Source organism: Dipteris shenzhenensis, chromosome 18 (assembly GCF_047967505.1).
Source record: "Dipteris shenzhenensis isolate YYH24624 ecotype China chromosome 18, Dip_SZ_1.0, whole genome shotgun sequence".
Lineage (NCBI taxonomy): Eukaryota > Viridiplantae > Streptophyta > Polypodiopsida > Gleicheniales > Dipteridaceae > Dipteris > Dipteris shenzhenensis.
In genome coordinates, this window is record NC_141613.1 from 10,168,547 (window position 1) to 10,183,271 (window position 14,725).

The following is a 14,725-nucleotide window of genomic DNA, read 5'->3' on the forward strand; positions in this document are numbered from 1 at the left end:
ATTTTTGGCTCAAGCTGAGCTCAGTTGTTGTTCAAGCAAATATCAAGAAGAAGAAACTTTTGTGCTTAGCTCTCCTGTACTTGTGAATGCCTGAAAATCTATCTGCAGTCCTCTTTTGAGTTATTCCGCCCTGCTTCCGAATGTGTACTGTTCTTTGAAATTGTATTGTTTTCGATTAAAGTCAGTCAATATTTTTTGCATTCTGAGTTAACTGGGAACACATTTGGCAATCCTACTCCACGTTCGAACTCAAAATCTGAGAAGAATGATGCGGAAAGCTGACGAACAACAATCGGATGACATTCCGATTCAACAAACACAAGGTGACGAACAGGCAGCTTCACCACAATAGAGAAACAAAGACAACAAGTATGACTTCATTCTACTACATAGAGAGTCGCAAACAAGCCGAAGAGAAAAATGACTCAAGAAGCGGACGAGTCGATATTGAACAAGCAAAAGAAGAGGAAAGAGCAAATCCAACAAATATCCGACAAGTAGTTAGCAGAACTATTATCAGATGAGCAAAGACTCCATGCCACTAAAAGAAACAAGCACGAAGCTGATGAAACTTGCTGCAACATTTCCAAAGCACGATGGACAAGATAAAACAGCTGTGAAGATGTTACGAGATGTGTTGAGCAACTATCTCAAGCAACAAGCTGCAATCGGGCGGAACAACGTCTGACTAAACAGTAGTCACTGATATGACGGAGCACAAGCTCTGAGCAAGAAAAGACGCTAAGCGAGGAAGGTCGGTGACCATCAGTGCCAATAAATCGCTATAAAGGCCACACAACGACACAGCAATTGTCATCTCCAAATAGCACGGGTATCAGTACTCCTTCTGGACACAACTTCACGAAGGCATCCTACAACAGCCTACGTCTTCAAAGGCTTCCTAGCTCACGGGCGGCTCCGAACATCTTCTTGGCTCTAAAGGACTGCCAACTGAGCATTCTATCAAGTAATTGAGCTTCAAAGGGGGGACGCGACTAGCTGCCAACCAAGGGCTCCAGGAAAGCCGTATGCAATTGCAAGTGAAGGTATGCCTCTTTGAGGGAGCAGACAGTGAAGGTCTCCCCTAGTAAAGCCTTCTTCATCCGCCTCGAACTCGTTGTAGCAGCGCCAAGCACTGTCGACCAAAAGACCAGCACTAGCCGACCCCTCACGAAGGTCTCCCCTAGTAAAGCCTTCCTCATAGCCACCTCTCTACAGCAACCAGGGCCTGATCATTAGCGGGTTACGATCCCTAGCAACCAACTCTATCCCCAAGCGCCTACAAAATAGCTGCCATCGTCCTTCTCCAACGAGCTCCAATTGTGTCCTGCTCTTCATCAACGTCTCCATCTATGATGCGGTCGACTCCAACTTTCAACCAACAGAGCTCTTGGGGGCACCCCACAACTCTTGTGTGCCACAAACAACCAAAGCTCCAACCGGGCTCCAGCGAATGACGCCAGCAAAACGAAGGCCAACCCGCTCCCGACACCCCCGAGTGGACTACAGACAGTCTCCAACGATGACCATACGCCACTTTAACAATGACTATACGAGCTCCCACACTCCTCCAACAACGCAGCCACGAGCTACATCTCCATCGACGGGCTACCACAGGCGCCTGCATGTAACGCATCCACGATGGACTGCCACGGCTTCGGCCTCCATCGACGGGGGCGCCTACATGTAACGCATCCACGATGAACTGCCACGGCTTCGACCTCCACGATTCCTAACACTGACTACTGCGCGGAAGGCGCATCCATCCAGAAGCTCCTTGCTGTTCATTAATGAGCTTTAGCACACGGCGCTCCAAACAACAATTCACCCTTGACGAGCGAAATCGGACAAGGTCACGAACTCTAAAAGATTCTGTCAGTATCTTCTCTGATACCCGTTAGCCACCCTTGTGACACATGGCAGCTCGTCTTATCTGCCACATCAACAGTGGCCACACAGGTGTCATGTCAGTCTTATCCTTGGCCACGTCACGCCAAACACATCATCACCTGCCATGTAGGCAGGTCCAGTCCATCAGCCACGTAAGCAAGTGCCACATCAACACCCTGAGCCATCTCTCACATCATCAGATAAGGTCAGACAGTGCCATGTCAGCGTTGACTAGTCAACCTAACCTTTGGTTAGGTCAATCAAAGTGCCTCTAGTCAACATTGCCACATCATCATTGCCATGTGGCACTGACCCTTGTAGGCACATTCGCCTGCCAGGCACATTGTGCACACATTGCATGTGAATCTCCCTTTGCCACCTCATCACACAGTGCCCTAGAGGCATACCTCTACGGGCATTGTTTCTGCATGTGACCCCCTAAGTGCCACATCATCACTGTGCACATTTTCACCCTCTTTTGCCCCTCCACCTAGATCAAGTTGTATCTCTTGATCCAGGAAGAATTTAAGGGCCCTCCAAAAAGGAAAAATGCTCAATTTGTTGTGCTCTACACGCTCGTCACATAATGTGTACATTTTGGCACAAGTATCACTCACTTTTGAGCCTCATTTGACACAACACCCGCAACGAGATCTCTAGCTACAACAATAGCTTTCGCACCTGTTAGCAGATCCTGCCATTTTTCGAGCACAGGCAGAATGGGACAAGAAAGACAAGTATGCATATCATCTGATCAAGTAGAATGTGCAAGATGACATGCTAGGACAGCTCAACACAGTCAAGACATCAAAAGAAGCATGGGATATGTTCGTAGCTCTCTACGAGTCCAAGAACACTTCTAGGATTCTTACATTGAACCAGAGTTTTTGCAACAACAGTGAAACCAATCATGCTTATGTATTCAAGATCAAATAGTACAACAATCAACTGGCAGCAACAGGAGAGACCATGAATCCCGCAGAAATGGTTCAAGTCATCCTAAATGGACTAGGAGAGGGATACTAAAATTCAGTCTAGAGTATTGCCATTCAACAGCAAATTCCGACACTGGAAGAGCTCCAATCAGTTTTACTTGGTGAAGAACTCGGGACTCGGGCCATTCATGCACGCAAAGGTCATTCCAATAATCATGCATTCACAGCTTCAGATAGAAGCAGAGGCAGAGATGGATCATTCTAGAGAAGTGGTCATCATCTTAGCAACAAAGTCATCAACAAAGTCAACATCAGCAAAGAGAAAATCATTCCAATAGAGGAAGATTCCAAGGATGAGGGAATGCATCCACCAATGTGTCAAACATTCAGTGCAACTACTATCATAGTTTGGACACTATGAAAGAGATTGTCGAAAGAAGTAGTACGACCAAGGCGATCAATCTAGCAATAATTAAGGAAACTTCCACGGAAGAGGAAATCATCATGGTGGACATTCTAGTCACAGTCATTATGCAAATGAACTCGGGAATATGTTTCTTGCAAACGAGGAAATGCAAAAGTCGGATACAGTGTATCTTGGCACTGATTGCAATTCAAAAGAGGATTTCAGTTATCAAGTCGACCAAGCAGATCAAGATCCTTGGTACATCAAAAGTGGTGCATCATCTCATATGACAAAGCATCACGAATGGTTCACAAAGATGAAACCATTAGAAGGTCAGAAGAATGTCATCTACACGGCAAACAATATACCGAATCTAGTCCAAGGGGGGACATGCATTGTCTTTATGAACAATTTCACTATTATGAAAGGATTGGTGAAGGAGTACTCTGAAGCTCAGCAAGAACCTCTTGTCAATAGGTCAAATGACAGAACACAACTATCGAGTCATCTTCAACGGAGATGAATGCATTATCAGAGACAAATCCAAAGGATTTCAGCTAGTGGGAAAAGCAGTCAAGGAAGGACAGTTGTTTAGAATGCTAGCTAGAGTACCAGATTTGCATGCCATGTCATCTCAATCACAACAAATGCCACTTTCCGCAAAATGGCACAAGAGATATGGACATGTCAATTTCAAAATCTTGATAGAGATCAGGAATTAGAATATGGTAATTGGGATTTCTAAGCTACAGCTTATTGGAAAAGTTTGCGAAGCATGCTACTTCAACAAACAAAAGTAAACCAACTTTGGCAGAAGTACCTCTCGAGCACGAGGCATTCTTAATTTGATGCACATAGATGTATGGGGTTATGCCCAAACCCTATGCCCAGACCCGCAGTATCAATGGTTCACTTTACTACTTGACTTTCATCGACAACTATAGCAGATATTGTTGGGTCTACTTTCTAAAAGAGAAATCTGAAGTGTTTTCCAGATTTCAAGAATTCAAAGCCATGGTAGAAAACCAGACAGGCAGAAAGATCAAAGTCATGAGATCAAATAGAGGAGGTGAATACATGTCTTCACCATTCATGAAATTTTGTAGAAGTCATGGCATTTGAAGACGATTCACTTGTGCAGATACTCCTCAACAGAATGCAAGAGGTGAAAGATAGAATGGTACTTTAGCAGACAGTGCTAGAGCAACGCTTAGTGAGAAGCATCTTCCGAATCAGTATTGGGCAGTAGCAATAGTCACTGCAAACTACTTTCTCAGTCGGCTTCCAATTGAACCGATTCAGGGTATGACACCTTATGAAGCATTCACTAGACACAAGCCACTTATTGGGCATCTTCAAATATTTGGTTGCATAGCATATGCCCACATACATGATGATCATCTCGCAGGGAATTGGATGCAAAGTCACGCAAATGCATCATGGTTGGCTACAGTGAAGACAACAAAGTATACAAGTTGTATGATCCCATCAACCGAAAGGTCATTATCTCCATAGATGTAATCTTTGATGAGGAATCAGAATGGAAAACCTCAAATACACAGGAGATAGATGCACCAATTACTCAACCATCCATCGAAAAGGTTGATGAAGAAGAGCAAGAATTGCTAGAAGCACCCTGAGAAGAACCACAGCAACTCAGACGGTCTACTAGGGAAAGCAGACCTCCAGCCAGATTGACATATGCTCAGAAAGGCAAAGCAATTCAAGTTGAAACCACCAACTATACTCCTATGACTACCATCATGGCTATAGAAGTGCCAGTGTACTTCGAAGATGTAGTTGACAATCTTGAATGGAAAATGTTAGATATGCTCAATGCCCCACCCTCCTAGTAACCACGAGTGGTCCAAGGTGCTTAAGTTGTAAGGCCCCCATATGAGGAGAAGCCATGTGTGAGCCCGAGACACTGGATGGATCCTGACTTGCATGTCAAATGAGGTCTATCAATGAGACCGTTGATGGTAGAAAGGTGATCTATGTGAGTCTAGCCTATGGGCTAGGTAGGGTAGGTAAGCTGGTAGCACAATGAGGCACATTGTCTTGATTGTGTGGGAGCCCCTTACTCTTGCTAGGGCTTGGGGGGTCCCAAGGGGGCTAGTGGCCCTCCTAGTGGGGGTTCGGGGGCGAGAGCCCTCGAGGTAACCGTATAGGAAATATTCCTTGAATATTCCATGGACGACTAGTCGGTTCCACCGACTAGGTTGACTGGTCGACTTCACCGACCAAGTTGACTGGTCGGTTCCATCGACTACATTGATCCAACTACCGCCCTCATAGCTATAAAGAGGCCACCTCCCCAGTCCATTATACCTGATCAGATCTTCCAGCAGAGATCTTCCAGCTAGTAGCTCTTCACCTAGTATTTGTCTAGATCGCCATCTAAGCTCCACTGTGGGATTGCATGGGTGGATGGAGCCATCATTTGTACTACATCAGTATTGAAGGCAAATCTTGTTCATCTCCAGTTTGTTGTGTACTCTCTATTCTTTGTTCAGTTTCTCTTCTGCTGCACCGTGTAATTTAACAAAAAACTACTATGAAAGAAGAAATTTTGTACAAGAACAACACTTGGGAATTATGTGACCTTCCACGAGGAAAGAAGGCGATAGCAAACAAATGGGTCTACAAAGTGAAGTATAATCCAGATGGAAGCATTGAAAGATACAAATCCAGACTAGTTGCAAAAGGATTTGCACAGCAATATGGTCAAGATTACGACGAGACTTATGCTCCAGTAGCAAAGATAGATTCCATATGGTTCTTGATATCACTAGGGACACTCAGCAGATGGAATGTGTACCAACTCAATGTCAAGAATGCTTTTCTGAATGGTTACCTAGACGAGGGAGCCTACATGCAACAAAGCATAAGCATATGTCTGCTTCTCTTATGCTCATGCATAAGCATAAGCATAAGCATGAGCATATGTCTCCTTCTCCTTTCCTTCTTTTAATCTCTTTTTCCCCTCTTCCTCTTTTCCTTCTCTCATGAGCATGTCTCATTTTCCTCTTTTCCTCTCTCTTTCTCCCCCTTTTCCCCCTCTTTCGATCTCTTTTCATAAGCATATATATTTGCCTATGCTTAAGCTTTCTCTCTTTTTCTTTTATGCTCATATGCTCATGCATAAGCATAAGCATAGGCATAAGCATAAGCATGAGCATGAACATGAGCATAAGCTTTCTCCCCCTCTTCCCCCTCTTTCGATCATAAGCATATGTATTTGCCTATGCCTATGCCCATGCTTATGTTTGTTTTTTGTTCTTTGTTTTCAGAGGAGACCGCCCGAGATGACGAGGGGTCACTCTGAACATAGCAAAGATCGAGGAGACCACATCCCCCTCTACCACCAAAGTGTGAGACGGCCAGATAGACACAGATCTGAGACATTTTTGCCTCTCATAGATAACACACCACAGTGCCGGGTTCCAGATTCTGAGTTCTAGTCCCAGTTCTATCTCTCTTCCTACTTTCAGATAGTACATGATATGATATGATACGACATGTTTTGTATTTTTTTTTGCTTGAGCTATCGAGCTCTTTATTTCAGCATTATACTCAACAAGGGACTTAGCACGCCCTTTGCTCCAACCCTTTGTGGCTTGTATGAGTGTTTTCCCCTTTTGGTGTTTTCTGCACTTTGTCCCATAGGCCCGTGAGGCCTTTTGCGGACGTTAATACATCTCTCTCTCTGTGTTTTGTATCCGCTATGAGACGTTACGATAGCAGTATCCAGCGTTTCATTCGGAAAATTTATTTCTCCACTCAGCACCTCCATTGTTGGCAGTTGCGCTGGCTATCATGGCTTACAATCCATGAAATTATCTAATGTATGTGCGCTTGTAATTGAGATAGCTATTTTGGTCTGTGGAAAGCCATTGATTTAATGGCCAGATTTATCAATATGAGCTTTATCTTTCGTGGTATGTTATCCTTGATGACATGAAAGATAGTCAAAGTGGCTCCAGCACCGATTCATCAAATATAGTCACCTGTACTCGAGAAGAGGTACATGCTTATTCTTGTTCCTTAATCTCAGTAGTGTATAAAAGAATTAGTCCCTGTCCGAGAGCGTCACCTTGATTATGGACGGTCTTAAGTGTTTGTGTCTACATTAGACATGGGATCATGTCGCACATCCGACGAGTATGGACAGCCTCACAGGAGGAGACATCACGATCTCTATGCTCCAGAGGACTTTGATTCCTCTCAGGCGACACCTCAGGGGCCTACCCCTATGACTACCCCTAGCTTGACTCCTCTCGAATGTAGCACTGCGACTACCCCTCGAGGAACTCCTTTGCTAGCAGCCCATGGCAAGAGAATCAGGTTTGCCATCTTAAGAAAAGTCTCTACGCCATAAGAGAAGTTGGTACAATAGAATTGACAAGTATTTTGCTGATCTGGGATACATGAAGTCCAATGCAGATCGTACTCTGTAGTACAAAGTTCAAGGGGAAGACATTACTATTGCACTTTTGTATGTAGATGATCTAATAGTGACAAGAAGCAAGGATAGCTTCATCAAAAAGCTAAAACAAGACTTATTTGTTGCAGAGTTTGACATGAAAGATCTTGGACTTATGCACTATTTTCTTGGAATTGAGTTATGGAGAGATTCAAACAACACCTTCATGAGTCAGTTCAAATATGTTGACACTCTCTTGAAGAAGTTTCATATGGCAGATTACAAGATTATTGCCACTCTCATGGAACAAAGTTTGAAACTTACAAAAGATTCAAAAAATCCTACAATCAATGAAAGGTACTATAGGTAGCTCATCGGATCAAACAAATATCCAACTATTTCTTTGTCTTGATTGAAGCAAAATATAGAGCACTCACTACACGTGCATGTGATGCTATATGGCTCAGAAGACTATTGTCAGAAACAAACTACTTTGATGAATCAAAGCCAACAACAATATACTATGATAATCAATTGGCTCAAGCATTGGCCAAGAATCCAATATCACTCTAAGACAAATTACATTGATGTCAGAGAGCAATTCCTCAGAGAAAAAGTGTTACTTCAAGTTGGTGACATCACACTGTAGCATTGTGATAGCAAAGAGAATGTTGCGGACATCTTTACCAAACCACTCAGTCAAGAGTTTTTCAAGAAACAACAAGCTCTTGGTTTGACTCAGAGGAAGGACATTTCCATTAAAGGGGTGTGATGGAATGTAATGCTCAATCCTTCTTCGATTCCCCAAAATCATCATCTTGTGGGAAGGCCTACTTCATGATGTTGATCTTGAGGGAAGGTGTTGAGAGACCATGCTCAACATCATGTGAGTACATAGTACTAACACATATAGAGTGCTATAAAGGAAAGGGTTAGATGCCCTGACCCTAACCCTAACCTTAAATGGGTTTGTATATATTCTACATTTTCAACTAAATCTTATGTACAATTAGTCATTTGTGGTGTGCTCTCTAGCTATGCCCTCTCTCCTCATCTTCCCTCTTCTCCTCTCCTCTCTTCATATTTTGTCATGCCCTGAGTGGAGATAGTTCAGTGGTTTATTGAGAATGGCTGATAGTGCAAAGTAGGGGTTTGGAGGGGATTGATGTGGTATAAGAGGTTGTTCTCTAACTTCCCAGTATTATTTCATGGATCTGAAATGATTCATGCACTGGTTAATGCCTTGAATGTAGTTATTGGTAATTGCTTGTGGAAAAGCCAAGGAGGGTTGAGGGGGGATGTTGGGTTGGGGGAAAGTTTGTGGTAGAGCAAGGCTATTTGCTATAATGGTAAATTCTGGCTTGGATGAATATACATAGTGCTAGGAGTATCTTTAAGAAAGGCCTACATAGATAGTAACAAATATGGGATTTTCATAACCTGGATGCCTTTAGGGGGCATTAGCGGTCTATTTTTGCTTATAGTCAATGAAACAACTTTTCTACATGCGGTATTAAGGCTGTGTAATGATCATTAGCCTTCCAATTGCATTCTAGCAAGGGAGAGAAGATTGCTTCATTGTACATGGGGAATGTACAGCTTAGGAAAATTTATGCAAAGGGTATCTACAGACACCTCATTGAGAGGACAATAGCCCTCTGGTGGATTTCAATAAAAAATAGGGTTGCGTCGCTCGCGGACCTAGTGGGATAAGCGGTTGAAGGATATCTAGAAGGGATGTCGAATAGGCTAATTCTCTTTCATCCTTTGGAAGATTATGCATCATTGGCTACCGATGAGGGCCATGAAAGAGCTTTTCTACATGCGGTATTAAGGCTGTGTGATGATCATTGGCCTTCCAATTGCATTCTAGCAGGGGAGAGAAGATTGCTTCACTGGTACATGGGGAATGTACAACTTAGGAAAATTTATGCAAAGGTTATCTACAAACACCTCGTTGAGGACATTGGCCCTCGAGTGGATTTCAATAAAAGATGGGGGCCATGCCCATTACGAAAAAAGGAAGCTCATTTTGGGGCCCTGAGAGAAATCCATAATTTCTTCTTTTTTTGTGAGTCCGAAATATAGGAAAGTAATAAAATCCTCCTTAAAATTTTCATAAGTACTGTAAACATGTCAGAGGATGACAGAGGAAAAGAATAAAGATATTCTTCTATATTCACTCCCATATCTCATGAACATTATCATTCAATGCTCTTACAAAAGCCACGTCTTTGAATCATTTTCTAGCCATCTCCATGTTCGTTAAGCTTCTCTATCAGAACACCATAACTAATCTCGCCACATGCTTGTTTTTCAAATTTTACCACCTTCAAGAGTATTTACCTTATGAAAGAGTAATGAAATCGCGAAGCAATGGAAAAACACTGCACTCAAAATGGCAACACCGAACTCCAACTCTACAGAACAAGCCAACGAGAGACGGCAACACCATCTTCATAATATTAGTTGAAGAATATGCGCCTCTTCCAAATGACAACACGTCAGTGCCATGCAAAGAGAAAACATGAGAGAAGGTTTACAACATATCGACTTATGGTGTGATGGGAAGATTTATCCAAAATATCTTATTCAAAGTTCGACACCACCATTCTCAAATCCAACAACATTGCTGAAATTTGTGGGCGACGGAACAAAAGGTATGCATGGGTACATCACGGCTCAGTATCAAGTTATGCACATGTATAAGTCTTTATATGAGCAAGAGGAGAACACAAAAATACAATAGGTAGCCAAAAGCTCTAGATTGAAAGAGCAATTACATAATGAAATTGAAGAACATACAAAGACGAGGGAGAACTTACGTAAAGCAAGATCGAAAGCAACCCCTTTGGGAGATAGGCTTACAAGAAGAAAAGCTCGCAACCTTGCAAAATTGAAAGCAGGAAGTGGAGGGTGCAAGCATCGAGTACAAGTAGCAAGGTGAGATTGTTTAAAGCGTTTACTATTTGCAATGTGGCTATGTAAATCTTCCTTTGTTAACTCTTATTTACGCAGCCGGTTTATAGGAAATTTTTGGAGCCCCAAAAGGAAAAGTGCTTCTTCCAAATCCTATAGAAGTTTGAAATTTAAGAGCTTCACTCAATGAACAAGTAGATGATTTTATTGGTCAGTGGTTGCATATTGAGGATGTATTTGAAGGTAGTAAGGGGACCACTATATATAATCCTTGGAATAATATTTTTGTTGATCTTGAACAATTACAAAAAAGAATGGTTGAATTCTATGGAATCACATTTGAAGAGTGTCAAGGATGGCCTTGTATTTGTCATAAAGTTGGATGAATGTGAAATTGTGAAAGAGAAAAAGATTGAAAGAGTGACCATCACACTTATGAATAGGGCACTTGATACATCAATCACTAGAGAAAACTCAAAGCATTTTAGTGTACAATCTGAGAAACATATTTGGTGGTTGGGAGCATTTGAGGTAAGCATCAACTTTCATTTTTCAAATATATTGCTATTTGATTTCATTTATTAGATCTAGATGCTTCAATATAGTTTCTTCCTAATGGTAGGTAAAGATAGAGGACCACCAAACCTTGTTTTGGGTGTTTCACCATACCAAAATACTAGAAGTCATAAAAAACCAGGTTCAAGGAGGGCAACTTCATGTTGAAGGCAAGGGTGATTTCCAAGTTGATTGGCATATGGCAGGGGACCTCAAGACCATCAAATGTATGTTCAACATAAGCAAAGGAGGTAATTCAAAATCTCCATGCCTTTACTGCAAGGAGCCAGCCCATGTCATGGATCTTAAATGGTGGAGAAAAGATCCTAATAGGGACAAGATTTATCCTGAATTCAAAGCAGTTCTTGATATTCCTTTATGCAATGTACATATATGCACATTTCATGCTTTATGTAAAATCAGCAAAAAGTTGGTCTTTTTGTATATTGGATTTGCTTGGAAACTTCGACCAAAAAAAGAAGGAAGAAAGCAATTGCTGCATTAGAAAAAGTATTATCAGACATGGGTCTCCATGGAGGAGATGTTCATATCATAACAGATATCAAGAAGTCCTCAAATGGAAAGGATGTTCCTATCAAACCATCAATTGGTGGAGTCAAAGAAAGAAGATTTTTATCAAAACCACAAAGAGAAGGGAAACTTGGTAGACAATCAATTTATGTTTCCAGGGTGAGATACAGCCTTTGGAAGCATGTGCATAATGTAGTTAAAGATGATATGGCAAATGGTGTCGCTCGAAATGTTAAAGCAGAGGGAAGGTATGGAAATCCTTAGACAAGCTTTTCCAACTTTGTGATAAAAAGACATGGACCAAGAGCGATCATCTTGTGTTAGAAGAGGAGCTAAAAACATTTGGAAAATCTATGAAACAAGCATGGACAAGATGCAATATAACACACTACATGGTAAGTTAAATCAATTTGTTTTGTATGCATAGTTTGTACTTTCAAACATGGTTTACAAAATTTTGACTTAATATTTTCTGTGATTGCAGCATATTCTTTACAGCCACCTTCCATATTTTGTTAAAAAGTATGGATCCCTTACAATATGGTCAACACAAAGAATGGAAAAGTCTCATTACACAACAAGAAATGCTTTTTTCTGACATAACACAGCATTTTCGAGGAGCACATAAGGCAAATAGTCTCAAAGAAGTATTTCAATTGTTTTTTAGAGGCATACTTTGAAGGTTGCAAATCCAGAAAAAAGTTTCATTGTCAAAAGTTAAACTTGCCTTTAATATGTCTCTCCATCATTATTTAATTGTCTGTAGTATATCAGAATCTTAGCACACGACATCTTGTTCATGTACTATGCAAGGGAAGACAACTATCTTAGTCCCCTTTCTTGGCTCCCATAGGACCTTCTTAGAGAAGTTTGTGATGATATGAACTTTGTGGGCCTTGGATACCGGTGCCAAAGAACAACTATTTGGGCATTGCAAGTGGTTGCCAAGGACTTTTTCATAGAGTTTTTTCAGGATACATTTCTTCTTATAGGCCATAGCCATAGGGTGACAATCATGGCTATAGATATCACCACTTTAAAGATGGTGAGATGGAGATATGACAAACTCCTAAAGGCTACAGATATGACAAACATGAAGATGAGAGACATTTTGCTTATACCACTTGCTCGAACGCCAAAACAAGATGAGGTGGCTATAGGGGAATTCACTCAAGTGACTCATGGAATAAAAACAAGAGCAAAAACAACATTCGAGGAGGTGCAAAGGATGAAATATAAGGATACCAAGCATCTTCGTACCTCGTCCACTAATCTAGATACTGCAAAGCTAGCGCTACATGTTCTCGAGCATCTAAATACACTGGGACCTGCTGTAAGGATAAGTTTTGCAGATGTGACTCAATAAAAAGAGTTTATCCTAATATTAGAAGATTGTCTCAAAGAAATCAGAGACAGAGTAGGACAAGTTACCAATACAGTTATCCTTGCAGGATTCAAGTAGGTTTTTCTTTTTATATATTGATTTAGACAACGACTTACTTTGAACACTATTCTGAATTCCTCTGTTGATTTACAGCTTACTAAAAAAAAATTTACATGAGGAGATTCAAGATATGGTTCATATTGTGGACCCAGCTATCTCCTTTAAAATGAGAGATCCTAGGGAGCCAGTGGACTAGCTTGCAAAGTGGTTCACATTTTGCAATTTTGAATCAGTGACCCTAATTGTCATCCCTTACCATTCAGAGTAAGTGATTAGTAATCACATTGTATAAGGAGCTAGATTGTTATTTTCAATCCACAAATGCTAATCTTTATCGCATTTGTCAAATGAAATTTGAAATCGACATTGGAGTTTAGCTATAATACATCTGCCATCAAATGATGCTTCTACTTCAATTCAGTTACACATACTTTTCCAGAGATCGATCTGTAAGTGAATTTGCAATGCATAAAATAAGTATCACAATTTTGTAAAATAACAAATTATTTATTTTGTAGAAAGTTATTCACACTCACATATGCAACTTGCAGTGGTCTAAATAGACTATCTTTTGCAATCGATTTCTACGAAAAAATTCATCTAAGTTGGGAGCAATTGAACCACTGCACTTGGATGTAAGACATAAAATCCTTTGCCCTCTCAGTACTTTTTTAAAATTAATTAGAATAATTTTATGCTTACAAGCGACTGGATGGTTCATAGACACCACAACAGTATGATACCCACTCTTGTGGATGGAGGGTCCTTATAAACACCAAGTACATTTTGGAGGCTTATTTGTCAGGAGATACAATGGGTCTCGTAAGTACCATTATTGATGCATTTAAAATTTATACATAACATAAATATAACACAGATTTTGAAACTAAATCTTTGTTTGCATTTCTGCAGATGACATAACAAAGCTATGATGATGAATTTGTGTTAAACTTCAAAGCTAGTATGATCGTAGATCTCCTTCAATACCCCTTCTCATTACCACAAGAGAAAAGCATGGAGGAGGAAAGCTCTAAGAAATTAGATGAGGGACAGAGCTCAAAATTGATGGAGGACCTCACTCCAGAGTAGGATGAGGACCCTTTGACAGGACTACAGGTGTTGAGAGTTGTGGTGCCATGAGCACTTGTAGAGCAAAGGTATGAGCAAAGGGTAAGCTGCCACATGGCATGGAGGAGATATCCCACATGTGAGCAAGCAAAATGGATGTAAGTACCCTCACCTATAAAAGGGAGGTTCATTTGAAGGAATATCAATCAAGCACTTTGCACTATCTCAAGATTCTCTTTATGAGTCCAAGTTAATCTATCTTGGAACCTAATTGACTTGAGATACATGTCATGAGCACTCTCTTCATTATGCTTGCACTTAGGTTGCATCCTCCGTAGATTAGTGTTGTATTAGGATGTTGTCTTAGAGACTAGAAGAGTAGGATCCTCACTTTGTCATGGTATCAGAGCTTAGGTCTAGCTCTCCTTGATTAGTTGTAGGCACACCCTGTTTTCTCATGTTTTTTCTTGAGTGTTCTTTCCGCGAGAGAATTCCGTTCTTGAGAGATGTATGGTGAGAGAGAGTGTTCTTCTTCCTTTGTACTTCGAGTG

General features: G+C 41.1%; 1 pseudogene; it reads left to right on the top strand.

Moving 5' to 3' along the window:
- The first annotated feature begins 11,360 nt into the window (after positions 1 to 11,360).
- LOC147890781 (uncharacterized) lies at positions 11,361 to 12,260 on the top strand (annotated as a pseudogene).
- Positions 12,261 to 14,725: the final 2,465 nt, after the last annotated feature.